The sequence below is a fragment of the Hyla sarda genome, chromosome 7 (assembly GCF_029499605.1).
Source record: "Hyla sarda isolate aHylSar1 chromosome 7, aHylSar1.hap1, whole genome shotgun sequence".
Classification (NCBI taxonomy): domain Eukaryota; kingdom Metazoa; phylum Chordata; class Amphibia; order Anura; family Hylidae; genus Hyla; species Hyla sarda.
Genome location: NC_079195.1, coordinates 36,103,298 through 36,121,857, shown reverse-complemented (window position 1 = coordinate 36,121,857; position 18,560 = coordinate 36,103,298).

Sequence of the window (18,560 nt, the reverse complement as noted above, 5' to 3'; positions counted from 1 at the left end):
CACCCCTCACATTATATATACAGTATCTCCCATAAGTGAGTCCACCCCTCACATTATATATACAGTATCTCCCATAAGTGAGTCCACCCCTCACATTATATACAGTATATCCCATAAGTGAGTCCACCCCTCACATTATATATACAGTATCTCCCATAAGTGAGTCCACCCCTCACATTATATATACAGTATCTCCCATAGGTGAGTCCACCCCTCACATTATATACAGTATATCCCATAAGTGACTCCACCCCTCACATTATATACAGTATCTCCCATAAGTGAGTCCACCCCTCACATTATATATACAGTATATCCCATAAGTGAGTCCACCCCTCACATTATATACAGTATCTCCTATAAGTGAGTCCACCCCTCACATTATATATACAGTATATCCCATAAGTGAGTCCACCCCTCACATTATATACAGTATCTCCCATAAGTGACTCCACCCCTCACATTATATACAGTATCTCCTATAAGTGAGTCCACCCCTCACATTATATATACAGTATATCCCATAAGTGAGTCCACCCCTCACATTATATACAGTATCTCCCATAAGTGAGTCCACCCCTCACATTATATATACAGTATCTCCCATAACTGAGTCCACCCCTCACATTATATATACAGTATATCCCATAAGTGAGTCCACCCCTCACATTATATATACAGTATCTCCCATAAGTGACTCCACCCCTCACATTATATATACAGTATATACCATAAGTGAGTCCACCCCTCACATTATATACAGTATCTCCCATAAGTGACTCCAGCCCTCACATTATATATACAGTATCTCCCATAAGTGAGTCCACCCCTCACATTATATATACAGTATCTCCCATAAGTGAGTCCACCCCTCACATTATATATACAGTATCTCCCATAAGTGAGTCCCCTCCTCACATTATATATACAGTATATCCCATAAGTGAGTCCACCCCTCACATTATATATACAGCATCTCCCATAAGTGAGTCCACCCCTCACATTATATACAGTATCTCCCATAAGTGAGTCCACCCCTCACATTATATATACAGTATATCCCATAAGTGAGTCCACCCCTCACATTATATACAGTATCTCCCATAAGTGAGTCCACCCCTCACATTATATATACAGTATATCCCATAAGTGAGTCCACCCCTCACATTATATATACAGTATATCCCATAAGTGAGTCCACCCCTCACATTATATACATACAGTATATCCCATAAGTGAGTCCACCCCTCACATTATATATACAGTATCTCCCATAAGTGACTCCACCCCTCACATTATATATACAGTATCTCCCATAAGTGACTCCACCCCTCACATTATATATACAGTATATCCCATAAGTGAGTCCACCCCTCACATTATATATACAGTATATCCCATAAGTGAGTCCACCCCTCACATTATATACATACAGTATATCCCATAAGTGAGTCCACCCCTCACATTATATATACAGTATCTCCCATAAGTGACTCCACCCCTCACATTATATATACAGTATATCCCATAAGTGAGTCCACCCCTCACATTATATACATACAGTATATCCCATAAGTGAGTCCACCCCTCACATTATATATACAGTATCTCCCATAAGTGACTCCACCCCTCACATTATATATACAGTATATCCCATAAGTGAGTCCACCCCTCACATTATATACAGTATCTCCCATAAGTGAGTCCCCTCCTCACATTATATATACAGTATATCCCATAAGTGACTCCACCCCTCACATTATATATACAGTATCTCCTATAAGTGAGTCCACCCCTCACATTATATATACAGTATCTCCCATAAGTGAGTCCATCCCTCACATTATATACAGTATATCCCATAAGTGACTCCACCCCTCACATTATATATACAGTATATCCCATAAGTGAGTTCACCCCTCACATTATATATATACAGTGAATCTACCCCTCACATTATATACAGTATATCCCATAAGTGAGTCCACCCCTCACATTATATATATACAGTATATCCCATAAGAGAGTCCACCCCTCACATTATATATATACAGTGAATCTACCCCTCACATTATATACAGTATCTCCCATAAGTGAGTCCACCCCTCACATTATATACAGTATCTCCCATAAGTGACTCCACCCCTCACATTATATATATATATATACAGTGAATCTACCCCTCACATTATATACAGTATATCCCATAAGTGAGTCCACCCCTCACATTATATATACAGTATCTCCCATAAGTGAGTCCACCCCTCACATTATATACAGTATCTCCCATAAGTGACTCCACCCCTCACATTATATATACAGTATCTCCCATAAGTGACTCCACCCCTCACATTATATATATATACAGTGAATCTACCCCTCACATTATATACAGTATCTCCCATAAGTGAGTCCACCCCTCACATTATATATACAGTATCTCCCATAAGTGAGTCCACCCCTCACATTATATACAGTATCTCCCATAAGAGAGTCCACCCCTCACATTATATATACAGTATATCCCATAAGTGACTCCACCCCTCACATTATATATATATATACAATGAATCTACCCCTCACATTATATACAGGATCTCCCATAAGTGAGTCCACCCCTCACATTATATATACAGTATCTCCCATAAGTGAGTCCACCCCTCACATTATATATACAGTATCTCCCATAAGTGAGTCCACCCCTCACATTATATACAGTATATCCCATAAGTGACTCCACCCCTCACATTATATACTGTATCTCCCATAAGTGAGTCCCCCCCTCACATTATATATACAGTATCTCCCATAAGTAAGTCCACCCCTCACATTATATATACAGTATCTCCCATAAGTGAGTCCACCCCTAACATTATATACAGTATCTCCCATAAGTGACTCCACCCCTCACATTATATACAGTATCTCCCATAAGTAAGTCCACCCCTCACATTATATATATACAGTATCTCCCATAAGTGAGTCCTCCTCTCACATTATATATACAGTATCTCCCATAAGTGAGTCCACCCCTCACATTATATATACAGTATCTACCATAAGTGACTCCAACCCTCACATTATATACAGTATCTCCCATAAGTGAGTCCTCCTCTCACATTATATATACAGTATATCCCATAAGTGAGTCCACCCCTCACATTATATACAGTATCTCCCATAAGTGAGTCCACCCCTCACATTATATATACAGTATCTCCAGGGGCGGACACAGACAGCAGAGGGCCCTTGTGCAAAGAATGTGCCTGTGCCCCCCCCCCCCAAATCATCAATTGTTCAGCACCCCCCTCCATGTGTCACTTACTCAGGTGGACCCCCATATGTCACTTGCTGTATAAGTTTCTAATTATTTATTAAGGCCTCCCATATGCCGCAGCTCATTCAAGCCCCCCACATTAGGTAGCATAGATTCCCAACATTAGGTAGCATAGATTCCCCACATTAGGTAGCATAGTTTCCTCACATTAGATAGCATAGTTTCCCCACATTAGGTAGCATAGATTCCCTACATTAGGTAGCAGATTCCCCACATTAGGTAGCATAGTTTGCCCACATTAGGTAGCATAGTTTCCCCACATTAGGTAGCATAGTTTCCCCACAATAGGTAGCACAGATTCCCCACATTAGGTAACATAGTTTCCCCACATTAGGTAGCATAGTTTCCCCACATTAGGTAGCACAGATTCCCCACATTAGGTAACATAGTTTCCCCACATTAGGTAGCATAGTTTCCCCACATTAGGTAGCACAGATTCCCCACATCAGGTAACATAGTTTCCCCACATTAGGTAGCATAGTTTGCCCACATTAGGTAGCACAGATTCCCCACATTAGGTAACATAGTTTCCCCACATTAGGTAGCATAGTTTCCCCACATTAGGTAGCACAGATTCCCCACATTAGGTAACATAGTTTTCCCACATTAGGTAGCATAGCTTCCCCACATTAGGTAGCATACTTTCCCCACATTAGGTAGCATAGTTTCCCCACATTAGGTAGCACAGATTCCCCACATTAGGTAACATAGTTTCCCCACATTAGGTAGCATAGATTCCTCACATTAGGTAGCCATAGCCCCCCCCAAACACACAGACAGACACAGACACACACAGAGACACACTTACCTGCCCTGCACAGCGCTTCTCCTCTCCGGCAGCGGCCTGACGAGTGACGTCACTGACGTCACTTGTGCGACGTCCCTCATCAGACCCCGGTCGGCCGGAGGCAGACTCACTGTCTAAAGTGCCCGCTGCGCTATTATACCCCGCAGCTGCTTTAGAACAGTGAGCAGCGGCGGCGCCAACCCTACCATGAACCTATTAGGCACAAAAAAAAAAATGGGGGCAGCAAAATGCCGCCCCTGAAAAGTGCCACCTGGGACTTATGGTCCCACCGGGTCCCATGGTAGGGCCGACCAGAGGCGGCTCTAGACTTTGTGAGGCCTTAGGCAAAACTTGAACATGAGGCCCTGCTTTATTTTCTGCTGAAATTACATGGTGGTCCGGCTGTGAGATGGTTATACTGTGACATCACTGTGTATTATCCCTGTACTGTGACATCACTGTGTATTATCTCTGTACTGTGCCATCACTCTGTGTATTATCCCTGTAATGTGACATCACTGTGTATTAACTCTGTACTGTGCCATCACTGTGTATTATCCCTGTACTGTGACGTCACTGTGTATTATCTCTGTACTGTGCCATCACTCTGTGTACTATCCCTGTACTATGACATCACTGTGTATTATCCCTGTACTGTGACATCACTGTGTATTATCCCTGTACTGTGACATCACTGTGTATATTATCCCTGTACTGTGACATCACTGTGTATTATGCCTGTACTGTGACATCACTGTGTATATTATCCCTGTACTGTGACATCACTGTGTATATTATCCCTGTACTGTGACATCACTGTGTGTATTATCCCTATACTGTGACATCACTGTGTGTATTATCCCTATACTGTGACATCACTGTGTATATTATCCCTGTACTGTGACATCACTCTGTATATTATCCCTGTACTGTGACATCACTGTGTATTATTCCTGTACTGTGACATCACTGTGTATTATTCCTGTACTGTGACATCACTGTGTATTATTCCTGTACTGTGACATCACTGTGTATTATTCTTGTACTGTGACATCACTGTGTGTATTATCTCTGTACTGTCACATCACTGTGTATTATCCCTGTACTGTGACATCACTGTGTATTATCCCTGTACTGTGACGTCACTGTGTATTATCCCTGTACTATGACAACACTGTGTATATTATCCCTCCCTGTACTGTGACATCACTGTGTGTATTATCTCTGTACTGTGACATCACTGTGTGTATTATCTCTGTACTGTGACATTACTGTGTGTATTATCCCTGTACTGTGACATCACTGTGTATTATCCCTGTACTGTGACATCACTGTGTATTATCCCTGTACTGTGACATCACTGTGTATATTATCCCTGTACTGTGACATCACTGTGTATATTATCCCTGTACTGTGACATCACTGTGTGTATTATCCCTGTACTGTGACATCACTGTGTGTATTATCCCTGTACTGTGACATCACTGTGTATATTATCTCTGAACTATAACATCACTGTGTGTTATCTCTATACTGCAACATCACTGTTGATACTTACACTGCACTGTGACATCACTGTATATATTATGCCTGTATACCCTAATGCCACTGTACATATTTACCTTGCACTGCGAGTGACAATACAGGGTAAATATGCACAGTGACATCACAGTTCAGAGTTAATATAAACAGTAATGTCTCTGTACAGGGATAATAAACAGTTTTGCCACTACAGGGTTAATAAACGCAGTGTTGTCACAGTAGAGGGTAACTATACAGTGATGTCATTGTACCGGGAAAATATACACAGTGAAGTCAGCATTCAAGAATAATAAACTGTGATGTCACTACAGGGTTGTTATACACAGTGACATCAAATTACAGTATGAAGCACAGTGATGTCACAGTTTATTATGAAGCACAGTGATGTCACAGTTTATTATGAAGCACAGTGATGTCACAGTTTATTATGAAGCACGGTGATGTCACAGTTTATGATGAACCACAGTGATGTCACAGTTTATGATGAAGCACAGTGATGTCACAGTTTATGATGAAGCACAGTGATGTCACAGTTTATGATGAAGCACAGTGATGTCACAGTTTATGATGAAGCACAGTGATGTCACAGTTTATTATGAAGCACAGTGATGTCACAGTTTATTATGAAGCACAGTGATGTCACAGTTTATTATGAAGCACAGTGATGTCACAGTTTATTATGAAGCACAGTGATGTCACAGTTTATTATGAAGCACGGTGATGTCACAGTTTATTATGAAGCACGGTGATGTCACAGTTTATGATGAAGCACAGTGATGTCACAGTTTATGATGAAGCACAGTGATGTCACAGTTTATGATGAAGCACAGTGATGTCACAGTTTATGATGATGCCCAGTGATGTCAGTTTATTATGAAGCACAGTGATGTCACAGTTTATTATGAAGCACAGTGATGTCACAGTTTATTATGAAGCACAGTGATGTCACAGTTTATTATGAAGCACAGTGATGTCAGTTTATTATGAAGCACAGTGATGTCACAGTTTATTATGAAGCACAGTGATGTCACAGTTTATTATGAAGCACAGTGATGTCAGTTTATTATGAAGCACAGTGATGTCACAGTTTATTATGAAGCACAGTGATGTCAGTTTATTATGAAGCACAGTGATGTCAGTTTATTATGAAGCACAGTGATGTCACAGTTTATTATGAAGCACAGTGATGTCACAGTTTATTATGAAGCACAGTGATGTCACAGTTTATTATGAAGCACAGTGATGTCACAGTTTATTATGAAGCACAGTGATGTCACAGTTTATTATGAAGCACAGTGATGTCACAGTTTATTATGAAGCACAGTGATGTCACAGTTTATTATGAAGCACAGTGATGTCACAGTTTATCATGAAGCACAGTGATGTCACAGTTTATTATGAAGCACAGTGATGTCACAGTTTATTATGAAGCACAGTGATGTCACAGTTTATTATGAAGCACGGTGATGTCACAGTTTATTATGAAGCACAGTGATGTCACAGTTTATTATGAAGCACGGTGATGTCACAGATTATTATGAAGCACGGTGATGTCACAGTTTATTATGAAGCACAGTGATGTCACAGTTTATTATGTAGCACAGTGATGTCACAGTTTATTATGAAGCAGAGTGATGTCACAGTTTATTATGAAGCACAGTGATGTCACAGTTTATTATGAAGCACAGTGATGTCACAGTTTATTATGAAGCACGGTGATGTCACAGTTTATTATGAAGCACAGTGATGTCACAGAGACTACAGAATGTACAACTGTACGTATGATGAAGATGGCGGGATGCTATCCAAACGTCACACATACATGGGGGAATAAAACACTTTGTTTTTGCCCCTTATCTGGGAGTGCCGCTGGATCTTTAGTTTTGTAGATAGATAGATAGATGATATATAGATAGATAGATAGATAGATAGATAATAGATATGAGATAGATAGATACATAGATAATAGATATGAGATAGATAGATAGATAGATGATATATAGATAGATATAGATATAAGATAGATAGATGATAGATATGAGATAGATATATAGATAGATAGATAGATATGAGATAGATATATAGATAGATAGATACATAGATAGATATGAGATAGATAGATAGATAGATAGATAGATAGATCAGTGTTTCCCAACCAGGGGGCCTCTAGCTATTCCAAAACGACAACTCCCAGCATGTCTTTGGCTTTATGAGCATACTGGGAGTTGTAGTTTTGCAACAGCTGGAGACCCCCTGGTTGGGAAACACTGCTCTATCTATCTATCTATCTATCTATCTATCAATCATCTATCTATCCATCTATCTCCTATCTATCTATCTATATCATATCTATCTATCATCTATCTATCTATATCATATCTATCATCTATCTATCTATCTATCATCTATTAATCTATCTTTCTATCTATCTCATATCTATCTATATATCATCTATCTATCTCTCATATCTATCTATCTTTCATCTATCTCTCATCTATCTGAGATAGATATGATATACATAGATAAATAGAAAGATAGATAGATACATAAATAGATGGATATAGATAGATGGATAGATAGATATGAGATAGATATAGATATGAGATAGATAGATATGAGATAGATGGATAGATAGATAGATATGAGATAGATGGATAGATAGATAGATATGAGATAGATAGATATGAGATAGATAGATAGATAGATATGAGATAGATGGATAGATAGATATGAGGATAGATAGATATGAGATAGATAGATATGAGATAGAAGGATAGATAGATATGAGGATAGATATGAGTAAGATAGATAGATGCATAAATAGATGGATATAGATAGATGGATGGATGGATACATAGATAGATAGATAGATAGATAGGAGACATATATATAATAGATTGATTGATAGATAGATCAGTGTTTCCCAACCTGGGGGCCTCCAGCTGTTGCAAAACTACAACTCCCAGTATGCTCATAAAGCCAAAGGAATGCTGGGAGTTGTAGTTTTGCAACAGCTGGAGGCCCCCTGGTTGGGAAACACTGACCTACCTCCCACGGTCTCCTACAACTTTCCCCCTCTCCCCCAAGCAAGTTACTTACTTTAAAAGGGCAGCATCAGCAGTGGGCACTGGGCAGGTAAGTCCTTCATACTGGTGGTGTCCGGGCCTGTATACACACAGCGGGCCTGCTCCACAAGGTCCAGTATACAGGGGAGTGAGAGAGGGGGAGGAGCTTCCTGTCTGCTCTTCCCAGTCTGCATAGCGCGGCCCCTGCGTGGTGACAGGGCTGCAGGCTGAAGATTTATTTCAAAAAAGGCCGGAGTAGATGGCTCCGGGGGGCGGGGGGTGCAGCGGGGGCTCGGGCCCCTTACTGGTGTCCATGAGAGCTGCTAGTGACCTACTGCTGCTGGGGGGGGCAATCATGATGTAGGGGTGGTTGCAGGGGTGGTTGAACGCAGTGTCCATCTGGGTGCTGTAAACTTGCTGTGGTCGGGGAGTATGCGGTGATACGTGGCCTAATGCTCGCCTCTGGGGCCGGACCTGGAGAGGGCAGCGGGCCCCCTCTCACGCTGGGCCCCTGTGCAGCTGAACAGGATGCACAGGTGATATGTCTGCCCCTGAGTATCTCCCATAAGTGAGTCCACCCCTCACATTATATATACAGTATATCCCATAAGTGAGTCCACCCCTCACATTATATATACAGTATATACCATAAGTGAGTCCACCCCTCACATTATATACAGTATATCCCATAAGTGACTCCACCCCTCACATTATATATACAGTATATCCCATAAGTGACTCCACCCCTCACATTATATATACAGTATCTCCCATAAGTGAGTCCACCCCTCACATTATATACAGTATCCCCCATAAGTGAGTCCACCCCTCACATTATATATACAGTATCTCCCATAAGTGAGTCCACCCCTCACATTATATACAGTATATCCCATAAGTGAGTCCACCCCTCACATTATATACAGTATCTCCCATAAGTGAGTCCACCCCTCACATTATATATACAGTATCTCCCATAAGTGAGTCCACCCCTCACATTATATATACAGTATATCCCATAAGTGAGTCCACCCCTCACATTATATACAGTATATCCCATAAGTGAGTCCACCCCTCACATTATATACAGTATATCCCATAAGTGAGTCCACCCCTCACATTATATACAGTATATCCCATAAGTGAGTCCACCCCTCACATTATATACAGTATCTCCCATAAGTGAGTCCACCCCCCACATTATATATACAGTATCTCCCATAAGTGAGTCCACCCCTCACATTATATACAGTATATCCCATAAGTGAGTCCACCCCTCACATTATATACAGTATATCCCATAAGTGAGTCCACCCCTCACATTATATATACAGTATATCCCATAAGTGAGTCCACCCCTCACATTATATATACAGTATATACCATAAGTGAGTCCACCCCTCACATTATATACAGTATATCCCATAAGTGACTCCACCCCTCACATTATATATACAGTATATCCCATAAGTGACTCCACCCCTCACATTATATATACAGTATCTCCCATAAGTGAGTCCACCCCTCACATTATATACAGTATCCCCCATAAGTGAGTCCACCCCTCACATTATATATACAGTATCTCCCATAAGTGAGTCCACCCCTCACATTATATACAGTATATCCCATAAGTGAGTCCACCCCTCACATTATATACAGTATCTCCCATAAGTGAGTCCACCCCTCACATTATATATACAGTATCTCCCATAAGTGAGTCCACCCCTCACATTATATACAGTATATCCCATAAGTGAGTCCACCCCTCACATTATATACAGTATATCCCATAAGTGAGTCCACCCCTCACATTATATACAGTATATCCCATAAGTGAGTCCACCCCTCACATTATATACAGTATCTCCCATAAGTGAGTCCACCCCCCACATTATATATACAGTATCTCCCATAAGTGAGTCCACCCCTCACATTATATACAGTATATCCCATAAGTGAGTCCACCCCTCACATTATATACAGTATATCCCATAAGTGAGTCCACCCCTCACATTATATACAGTATATCCCATAAGTGAGTCCACCCCTCACATTATATACAGTATCTCCCATAAGTGAGTCCACCCCTCACATTATATATACAGTATCTCCCATAAGTGAGTCCACCCCTCACATTATATATACAGTATATCCCATAAGTGACTCCACCCCTCACATTATATATACAGTATCTCCCATAAGTGAGTCCACCCCTCACATTATATACAGTATCCCCCATAAGTGAGTCCACCCCTCACATTATATATACAGTATCTCCCATAAGTGAGTCCACCCCTCACATTATATACAGTATATCCCATAAGTGAGTCCACCCCTCACATTATATACAGTATCTCCCATAAGTGAGTCCACCCCTCACATTATATATACAGTATCTCCCATAAGTGAGTCCACCCCTCACATTATATACAGTATATCCCATAAGTGAGTCCACCCCTCACATCATATACAGTATATCCCATAAGTGAGTCCACCCCTCACATTATATATACAGTATCTCCCATAAGTGAGTCCACCCCTCACATTATATACAGTATATCCCATAAGTGAGTCCACCCCTCACATTATATACAGTATCTCCCATAAGTGAGTCCACCCCTCACATTATATATACAGTATATCCCATAAGTGAGTCCACCCCTCACATTATATATACAGTATCTCCCATAAGTGAGTCCACCCCTCACATTATATATACAGTATCTCCCATAAGTGAGTCCACCCCCCACATTATATATACAGTATCTCCCATAAGTGAGTCCACCCCTCACATTATATACAGTATATCCCATAAGTGAGTCCACCCCTCACATTATATACAGTATATCCCATAAGTGAGTCCACCCCTCACATTATATACAGTATATACCATAAGTGAGTCCACCCCTCACATTATATACAGTATCTCCCATAAGTGAGTCCACCCCTCACATTATATATACAGTATATCCCATAAGTGAGTCCACCCCTCACATTATATATACAGTATCTCCCATAAGTGAGTCCACCCCTCACATTATATATACAGTATCTCCCATAAGTGAGCCCACCCCTCACATTATATATACAGTATCTCCCATAAGTGAGTCCACCCCTCACATTATATACAGTATCTCCCATAAGTGAGTCCACCCCCCACATTATATATACAGTATCTCCCATAAGTGAGTCCACCCCTCACATTATATACAGTATATCCCATAAGTGAGTCCACCCCTCACATTATATACAGTATATCCCATAAGTGAGTCCACCCCTCACATTATATACAGTATATCCCATAAGTGAGTCCACCCCTCACATTATATACAGTATCTCCCATAAGTGAGTCCACCCCTCACATTATATATATACAGTATATCCCATAAGTGACTCCACCCCTCACATTATATATACAGTATATCCCATAAGTGAGTCCACCCCTCACATTATATATACAGTATCTCCCATAAGTGAGTCCACCCCTCACATTATATATACAGTATATCCCATAAGTGACTCCACCCCTCACATTATATATACATTATCTCCCATAAGTGAGTCCACCCCTCACATTATATATACAGTATCTCCCATAAGTGAGTCCACCCCTCACATTATATATACAGTATCTCCCATAAGTGAGTCCACCCCTCACATTATATATATACAGTATCTCCCATAAGTGAGTCCACCCCTCACATTATATACACAGTATCTCCCATAAGTGAGTCCACCCCTCACATTATATATACAGTATCTCCCATAAGTGAGTCCACCCCTCACATTATATATACAGTATATCCCATAAGTGACTCCACCCCTCACATTATATATACTGTATCTCCCATAAGTGACTCCACCCCTCACATTATATATACAGTATCTCCCATATGTGAGTCCACCCCTCACATTATATACAGTATATCCCATAAGTGAGTCCACCCCTCACATTATATACAGTATCTCCCATAAGTGACTCCACCCCTCACATTATATATACTGTATCTCCCATAAGTGACTCCACCCCTCACATTATATACAGTATCTCCCAAAAAGTGAGTCCACCCCTCACATTATATATACAGTATCTCCCATAAGTGAGTCCCCCCCTCACATTATATACAGTATATCCCATAAGTGAGTCCACCCCTCACATTATATATACAGTATCTCCCATAAGTGACTCCACCCCTCACATTGTATATACAGTATATCCCATAAGTGAGTCCACCCCTCACATTATATATACAGTATATCCCATAAGTGACTCCACCCCTCACATTATATATACTGTATCTCCCATAAGTGAGTCCACCCCTCACATTATATACAGTATATCCCATAAGTGAGTCTACCCCTCACATTATATATACAGTATCTCCCATAAGTGACTCCACCCCTCACATTATATATACAGTATCTCCCATAAGTGAGTCCATCCCTCACATTATATACAGTATATCCCATAAGTGAGTCCACCCCTCACATTATATATACAGTATATCCCATAAGTGAGTCCACCCCTCACATTATATACAGTATATCCCATAAGTGACTCCACCCCTCACATTATATACAGTATCTCCCATAAGTGAGTCCACCCCTCACATTATATACAGTATATCCCATAAGTGACTCCACCCCTCACATTATATATACTGTATCTCCCATAAGTGAGTCCACCCCTCACATTATATATACAGTATATCCCATAAGTGACTCCACCCCTCACATTATATACAGTATCTCCCATAAGTGAGTCCACCCCTCACATTATATATACAGTATCTCCCATAAGTGACTCCACCCCTCACATTATATACAGTATCTCCCATAAGTGACTCCACCCCTCACATTATATACAGTATCTCCCATAAGTGAGTCCACACATCACATTATATATACAGTATCTCCCATAAGTGAGTCCACCCCTCACATTATATATACAGTATATCCCATAAGTGAGTCCACCCCTCACATTATATACAGTATATCCCATAAGTGAGTCCACCCCTCAAATTATATACAGTATCTCCCATAAGTGACTCCACCCCTCACATTATATACAGTATCTCCCATAAGTGAGTCCACCCCTCACATTATATACAGTATATCCCATAAGTGACTCCACCCCTCACATTATATATACAGTATATCCCATAAGTGAGTCCACCCCTCACATTATATACAGTATCTCCCATAAGTGAGTCCACACATCACATTATATATACAGTATCTCCCATGAGTAAGTCCACCCCTCACATTATATACAGTATATCCCATAAGTGACTCCACCCCTCACATTATATACAGTATCTCCCATAAGTGACTCCACCCCTCACATTATAGACAGTATCTCCCATAAGTGAGTCCACCCCTCACATTATATATACAGTATCTCCCATAAGTGGGTCCACCCCTCACATTATATATACAGTATCTCCCATAAGTGAGTCCACCCCTCACATTATATATACAGTATCTCCCATAAGTGAGTCCACCCCTCACATTATATATACAGTATCTCCCATAAGTGAGTCCACCCCTCACATTATATATACAGTATCTACCATAAGTGACTCCACCCCTCACATTATATATACAGTATATCCCATAAGTGAGTCCACCCCTCACATTATATATACAGTATCTCCCATAAGTGAGTCCACCCCTCACATTATATACAGTATCTCCCATAAGTGAGTCCACACATCACATTATATATACAGTATCTCCCATGAGTAAGTCCACCCCTCACATTATATACAGTATATCCCATAAGTGACTCCACCCCTCACATTATATACAGTATCTCCCATAAGTGAGTCCACCCCTCACATTATATACAGTATCTCCCATAAGTGACTCCACCCCTCACATTATATATACAGTATATCCCATAAGTGAGTCCACCCCTCACATTATATACAGTATCTCCCATAAGTGAGTCGACCCCTCACATTATATATACAGTATCTCCCATAAGTGAGTCCACCCCTCACATTATATATACAGTATCTCCCATAAGTGAGTCCACCCCTCACATTATATACAGTATCTCCCATAAGTGAGTCCACCCCTCACATTATATACAGTATATCCCATAAGTGAGTCCACCCCTCACATTATATATACAGTATATCCCATAAGTGACTCCACCCCTCACATTATATATACAGTATCTCCCATAAGTGAGTCCACCCCTCACATTATATATATACAGTATCTCCTATAAGTGAGTCCACCCCTCACCTTATATATACAGTATATCCCATAAGTGAGTCCACCCCTCACATTATATACAGTATCTCCCATAAGTGAGTCCACCCCTCACATTATATATACAGTATCTCCCATAAGTGAGTCCACCCCTCACATTATATACAGTATATCCCATAAGTGACTTCACCCCTCACATTATATACTGTATCTCCCATAAGTGAGTCCACCCCTCACATTATATATAGTATCTCCCATAAGTGACTCCACCCCTCACATTATATATACAGTATCTCCCATAAGTGACTCCACCCCTCACATTATATACAGTATCTCCCATAAGTGAGTCCTCCTCTCACATTATATATACAGTATCTCCCATAAGTGAGTCCACCCCTCACATTATATACAGTATCTCCCATAAGTGAGTCCACCCCTCACATTATATATACAGTATCTCCCATAAGTGAGTCCACCCCTCACATTATATATACAGTATATCCCATAAGTGAGTCCACCCCTCACATTATATACAGTATCTCCCATAAGTGAGTCCACCCCTCACATTATATACAGTATCTCCCATAAGTGAGTCCACCCCTCACATTATATACAGTATCTCCCATAAGTGAGTCCACCCCTCACATTATATATACAGTATCTCCCATAAGTGATTCCACCCCTCACATTATATATACAGTATCTCCTATAAGTGAGTCTACCCCTCACATTATATATACAGTATCTCCCATAAGTGAGTCCACCCCTCACATTATATATACAGTATATCCCATAAGTGACTCCACCCCTCACATTATATATACAGTATCTCCCATAAGTGAGTCCACCCCTCACATTATATACAGTATATCCCATAAGTGACTCCACCCCTCACATTATATACAGTATCTCCCATAAGTGAGTCCACCCCTCACATTATATATACAGTATCTCCCATAAGTGACTCCACCCCTCACATTATATACAGTATCTCCCATAAGTGAGTCCACCCCTCACATTATATATACAGTATATCCCATAAGTGACTCCACCCCTCACATTATATATACAGTATCTCCCATAAGTGATTCCACCCCTCACATTATATACAGTATCTCCCATAAGTGATTCCACCCCTCACATTATATACAGTATCTCCCATAAGTGAGTCCACCCCTCACATTATATATACAGTATCTCCCATAAGTGACTCCACCCCTCACATTATATACAGTATCTCCCATAAGTGAGTCCACCCCTCACATTATATATACAGTATATCCCATAAGTGACTCCACCCCTCACATTATATATACAGTATCTCCCATAAGTGATTCCACCCCTCACATTATATACAGTATCTCCCATAAGTGACTCCACCCCTCACATTATATACAGTATCTCCCATAAGTGAGTCCACTCCTCACATTATATACAGTATCTCCCATAAGTGAGTCCACCCCTCACATTATATATACAGTATATCCCATAAGTGAGTCCACCCCTCACATTATATATACAGTATCCCCCATAAGTGAGTCCACCCCTCACATTATATATACAGTATCTCACATAAGTGACTCCACCCCTCACATTATATACGATATATCCCATAAGTGAGTCCACCCCTCACATTATATATACAGTATCTCCCATAAGTGAGTCCACTCCTCACATTATATATACAGTATCTCCCATAAGTGAGTCCACTCCTCACATTATATACAGTATCTCCCATAAGTGAGTCCGCCCCTCACATTATATATACAGTATCTCCCATAAGTGAGTCCCCTCCTCACATTATATATACAGTATCTCCCATAAGTGAGTCCACCCCTCACATTATATACAGTATCTCCCATAAGTGAGTCCACCCCTCACATTATATATACAGTATCTCCCATAAGTGAGTCCACCCCTCACATTATATACAGTATCTCCCATAAGTGACTCCACCCCTCACATTATATATACAGTATCTCCCATAAGTGACTCCACCCCTCACATTGTATACAGTATCTCCCATAAGTGAGTCCACCCCTCACATTATATATACAGTATATCCCATAAGTGACTCCACCCCTCACATTGTATACAGTATCTCCCATAAGTGAGTCCACCCCTCACATTATATATACAGTATCTCCCATAACTGACTCCACCCCTCACATTATATACAGTATCTCCCATAAGTGACTCCACCCCTCACATTATATATACAGTATCTCCCATAAGTGACTCCACCCCTCACATTATATATATATACAGTATCTCCCATAAGTGAGTCCACCCCTCACATTATATATACAGTTTCTCACATAAGTGACTCCACCCCTCACATTATATATACAGTATATCCTATAAGTGAGTCCACCCCTCACATTATATATACAGTATATCCCATAAGTGAGTCCACCCCTCACATTATATATATACAGTATCTCCCAAAAGTAAGTCCACCCCTCACATTATATACACAGTATCTCCCATAAGTGAGTCCACCCCTCACATTATATATACAGTATCTCACATAAGTGACTCCACCCCTCACATTTTATATACAGTATATCCCATAAGTGAGTCCACCCCTCACATTATATACAGTATATCCCATAAGTGACTCCACCCCTCACATTATATATACAGTATATCCCATAAGTGACTCCACCCCTCACATTATATATACAGTATATCCCATAAGTGATTCCACCCCTCACATTATATATACAGTATATCCCATAAGTGAGTCCACCCCTCACATTATATATAGTATATCCCATAAGTGAGTCCACCCCTCACATTATATACAGTATCTCCCATAAGTGACTCCACCCCTCACATTATATATACAGTATCTCCCATAAGTGAGTCCACCCCTCACATTATATACAGTATCTCCCATAAGTGAGTCCACCCCTCACATTATATATACAGTATCTCCCATAAGTGAGTCCACCCCTCACATTATATATACAGTATATCCCATAAGTGAGTCCATCCCTCACATTATATATACAGTATCTCCCATAAGTGAGTCCACCCCTCACATTATATATACAGTATATCCCATAAGTGACTCCACCCCTCACATTATATATACAGTATATCCCATAAGTGAGTCCACCCCTCACATTATATACAGTATCTCCCATAAGTGAGTCCACCCCTCACATTATATACAGTATCTCCCATAAGTGAGTCCACCCCTCACATTATATATACAGTATCTCCCATAAGTGACTCCAACCCTCACATTATATATACAGTATATCCCATAAGTGACTCCACCCCTCACATTATATACAGTATATCCCATAAGTGAGTCCACCCTTCACATTATATATACAGTATCTCCCATAAGTGAGTCCACCCCTCACATTATTTACAGTATCTCCCATAAGTGACTCCACCCCTCACATTATATACACAGTATATCCCATAAGTGACTCCACCCCTCACATTATATATACAGTATCTCCCATAAGTGACTCCACCCCTCACATTATATATACAGTATCTCCCATAAGTGAGTCCACCCCTCACATTATATACAGTATATCCCATAAGTGAGTCCACCCCTCACATTATATATACAGTATATCCC